Source organism: Trichechus manatus, unplaced genomic scaffold, assembly GCF_000243295.1.
Source record: "Trichechus manatus latirostris isolate Lorelei unplaced genomic scaffold, TriManLat1.0 scaffold00043, whole genome shotgun sequence".
NCBI classification, from domain to species: domain Eukaryota; kingdom Metazoa; phylum Chordata; class Mammalia; order Sirenia; family Trichechidae; genus Trichechus; species Trichechus manatus.
In genome coordinates, this window is record NW_004443979.1 from 18,761,154 (window position 1) to 18,766,041 (window position 4,888).

Below are 4,888 nucleotides of genomic sequence, written 5' to 3' on the forward strand. Positions count from 1 at the left end.
ATTTTCTCCAGATGAATGTGGTCACGCTACTCAGAAACTAAGAATGTGGTTCTTACAACACCCCCACCAGAAACATTCCTCTGGGAGAGAAGAGGGACACGCTGAAAGTTTATATCTTGAGAATCAATACAACCTAAATGAAAACATGGTCACTTAGCCTGCCCCTCTTTACTCATCTTTTGGGTTAAAAAACATGGAAGATGGAGCCATGACAACTTCTGACCTGAGCAGACTTTCTGAGAAGATGCTGCTGTTTTTGATCCTCTTGGCCTTGCCTCTGTCTTCCAGGACCTTCATAGGTAAGTGACTGTCTCCTTCTCAGAGGCCTGGCTTTCTCCATCACTGACATTTCCACAGAGACCCAGTCAGGCCATCTCTATGATGCATCCTGGATCCATATCTCCCTACAGGAATTTACTGAACCTCCATTCAATGGCTGCGTAAAATATGTACTGAAATGACAGGGAAAAAATGTTCTCTTAGAACCTGGTGGCTCAACTCCATTCCATGGGCTGCACTTCTGTTATCTTGAAAGTGATTTTTATTAAGATGGCCAAAGATTCTGGTGGAGATGAGAAAGCTGAAAATGAATGCAATAAATTTAATTTACCTAAACCGAGGCATGGACAGCTAATACAGATCAAGAAGAGAAGAGTTGTTTCATACTCAATTTTCTAGGCTTCAGTTTGACCTTGTCCCTATTATTCTGAGCACCTAAGCTCTACCAGAACAGATACCCAGAACCTAACTGTTGGCGTGATCACTCTCATAAGGTCCTAAAGGAGACTAAGATCCCACACAGGCCCCTTCAGCCCATTTCCCCATCTCAACTTTGATTTCCAGTTCTTTATTCTCATCTCCCTGTATTCTGAGGACTCAATGTTGTATGAAGGTAATTCTGTGCTGAGATTCAGAAATCCATTAAGACCTCTCCTCTTTAACATTAAGACAAAGAAATGTGGAGATGTTCGTTCATTAATCCAATGGATGTTTATGGGTTTTTACTATATACCAGGCTCAGGATGGGAGAAAGATACAAAAGAATTTTGGTTAATGAGTTCATCATGTTCAGGTCCTTAGAAACCAGCCATGCTGGACAAGTTATCAGGACACCAGCCATCTGAGAGGTGCCAGGGGACAAAGAAGCAATTGGAGCAGTCAGATAGAATATTTTCCAGGTCTTCTGGGTACGTGCATCATAAAAGCAAACTGTTCCCCCTTAAAATATATCTGAAGTATATTTAAACCAAAAAACAGCTGATTACCCTCATTTCCAGTGAAAGAAAGTGATAACTAGAAAATAAACTTGCCATGCTATAAGCCAGCCATGCCACCCACAGAAGCCAGGATCCTCATCTGGGTGTTAGGGACCCTGCATATGGCTCTCTTCCCACCAGCTCAAGCCAAGATGCCATTCCAATCCATGAACATCCAGTTCCAGGTCATAGGCAGTACCCATCCTCTGGGTACTATGAACTCAGAGATCCAGGAAAGATTTTACTTTTAAGCAGTGATCAGATGGGGCACTGAAGCCAGACCACACCCCCAGCCCTACATGGCATTAATAAAGTACATTAATAACCATAAATAGAGTCGTTTTGGAGGGTTCCTGGTACAAGAACAATTTGTGATGACAGCAGCTCACTGTTATGGAAGGTAAGGAGCAGCTTCTGGGTTCTTGTTTCCTGGGAACCATAGCATTATCTCACAGCATAGTTCAAGACAGTTTCTGAGCACACAGAGACAATGAGCTCATAGGAGGAGCCTTAGCTGCATCTTCAGTCTGATAGAAGTGAAAGAGGGATAGAGAATTGGAATTTGTGGGGAGAAAACTGGGTGGTAGGTGAAGCTGTAGAAGAAACAGTCCTGGGTCACGTTGCAGAGCAAAGAAGGGACAAGAGAGACATGAGATCTGCCCCATCTTCCTCCTCCCAATGACTCAAGTGCAGGACTACGTTAGGCTGGAACATCAATATTTTTATACGATGCTGAGTGAAAGTTCCTCTGACATACTACACTCAGCATTTTCTTGCAGAAATATTACTGTCACCCTGGGAGCTCAAAATATCAAGAAAAAGGAACCTACAAGGCAGGTCATCCCTGTGCTTCAAGCCTTTCCTCAATCACATTATAGCAAAGTTTCAGGCTTCAATGACATCATGCTACTGAAGGTAACATCTTGCCTCCATTCAGTGTACCCACACAGGGTATGGGGAGCATTGGCTCATTCAGAGCCTCAGGACCTCCTCTTCTCCAGCCTCAATGCTTTCCTGGTCCCAGTGCAATAGATGGGAACTTGGGAGACTCTCTAGGCAGGGGAGGAGCGGGCAATCTGCTACCTGGCTTTGAGCCCTGCTATCAGGCCATGATCTAAACTGCCATCTTTCAACTTCTCCGACCAGCTGAAACACAGGCTTGACTGAACACACATGTGAAGACCATTGCCCTACTTCAGAGCTAGGACTAGGTGAGGCCTGACCAGGTGTGCAGTGTGTCAGGCTGGGGAAGACTGGCTAATGACCAGCCTTCAGATACACTTCAGGAAGTAGACCTGGAAGTATAGAACAAGCAGCAGTACAAGAAAATCTTCCAAAATTACAATAAATCCATCCAGCTATGTGTAGGAAACCCCCTGTACTGGAAAGAAATGGGAAGAGTAAGGATTCAAGTCTCTTTCCTGCCTTGCCCCAGGGAGAGAGTGATTCTGGAATCCCATGTTTAGGCCTTCACTGACCCATGAAGCCACAGGTAGAACAGGGTTCACCATGTGTTGGGGCATCTTGTTAATTTGTGAGACCCAGGCATCTTCCTCCAGTTTATCTCCTGTCATTTCTCTATGGGACAACAAGAGGAAAGTCTGGGAGAGGGTTGAGCTGGAGAAAGGACTTCACCAAGGGAGAAGCTAATGGTACTGGGGGATCTCAGAGGCCAGGACTCTGCCCACCACTCTTTCACTCAGAACCAAAGTGAATGTTTTCGCCTTAGATACTTCTTCCTCTGAACACACAGGCCCTGAGCAGAAGGATATGGAAACTAGGGGAAGAGCCTGAGGCAGGAAGTCAGAGAGGTGTTTGCTGAGACTCTCCCATTTTATTCCCACAGGGTGACTCTGGGGGACCCTTGGTATATAACAATATGGCCCAGGGCATTGCCAGCCTTGGATGAAAGTATACTGCTCCTATGGTCTTCACCAGAATTTCAACCTTTCTACCCTGGATCAACAGAATAATGAATATGTCCAGGCATAGCTAAGGACTGGCCCTTGAGTTCTGTGACAGAGTCCACAAGTGTATGACGGGAGGATGTCAGACTCTTAATAAAGATCATCTGTCAGAGTGGAGGAGCTGCCTTCTGTGTCTTCCTTGAACATATTCAAATCTCCCCTGCTGTGCCTACCCCAACTCAACAGTGCATAAAATGAGGATAAAAGCAACTGAGCCTCCAACCGACACATCAGGGGCCTGGCATGGTCCCCACCTGGACCACCTTCCCTGTCAGTCTCCACCCTCATCTCCTTCTGTCCATGACTCAACAGGCCCTACCCTCAGTGTTGTTATCCTAGCCGGGCCCTGCCTGCTGGCCCCTCATCCTGTCAGAGAGGAGGCTTAGAGAGGCCAGGCTGTGCTCACTAGAGCAGAACTTGGGGTAATGTGACAGACAAGCCAGGTCCACACACCTCCCACCTGCACAGGCCTCACTCAACCTCTCTCATCCAGCTCAGCACACCCCACACTCTCACGTGGGCTTAGAGTCAACAAGCACCTGCTCACTTTTCAGTCACAGTCACTTCAGCCTGTCCATCGTGGTCACAGCTGATTGACTGGAATCTTGATCATGTCCATGCCAGTCCTGGCCACCTCATCATTAGGGTCTATGTGCTTGAGATAATGCTCTCTGTACAGAATTGGAATTTGCTCCTCCTACCCTTAAATGAAAATTCATCAGATGCCTGAGTGAGAAGCCTTGTGATACAGCAGTGAAATCACAAGTTTTCTTCCCCCAGGGACTCTAAACCTGGTCATTTTGTCCTTCTGAACTTACTATGTCCTATTTCTGTTCTCAGGCAGTTGCCCACATTGTATAATATGTGGACTCGTTATCCCCGAAGACTTTCCCTCTAAAGTGCGGAGAGATAAAGTATCAGGTGCAGAGAGGCCAAGCTTCACTTCTGCTCCTAAACGGCATTACTAGTATGACAAGAAGGGTAGCAGGGGGCAATGCTGTGTGGACTGCAGAAAGACTCCATGCCGAGGGCAGTTCAGTGCTGGAAATGAGGACCAGCAGACCTAATCCTTCTGTGGACATTCCCAGGGCAGCATCCCCTTTAAAAGCCTGCAGCTCAGGCACTCCCTTTGCCCCTAGTCACTTCAGAGCAGCTTATGGAGGGTCCATCCCAGAGCAGGGCTGGACAGGGCTGAAAGTTGGTCATAGAATAAGATTGTCCCATCCCAAAAGGAGAACAGGATAGCACTGACCTTGTGCACACCAAGACCACTTCCCTGTGAAGATCCAACCTTGTCTCCCTCAGCCCATGTCTCAGCAGGTTCCCTCCTCATTGTTGCTGTCCCAGCTGGGCCCTGCCTGCTGGCCTCTTATCCTGTCAGAGATGGGGCTCAGGGAAGCCAGATTGTACCCACTACAGCATAGCTTTGGGAATGTTACAGGTATTGCCCATCGTCTGGTTTCTGTGAGCACAGAGATCCAGACATATTTTCTCTTTAGACAATGATCAAAGGGGGCACAGAGACCACACCACACTCCCAGTCCTACATGGCATCAGTAAAGGTCTCTGAGAACAACAATAGCTTAGAGGCATGTGGGGATTTCTGGTGTGAGAAGACTATGTGCTGGCTGTGGCTCACTGTTATAAAAGGAAAAGCATAACAAC

At 46.9% G+C, this 4,888-nt stretch overlaps 1 pseudogene; it reads left to right on the top strand.

Moving 5' to 3' along the window:
* Nucleotides 1–1,555: 1,555 nt before the first annotated feature.
* Nucleotides 1,556–3,252, top strand: LOC111820581 (granzyme-like protein 2; annotated as a pseudogene).
* The last annotated feature ends 1,636 nt before the right edge of the window (nucleotides 3,253–4,888 follow it).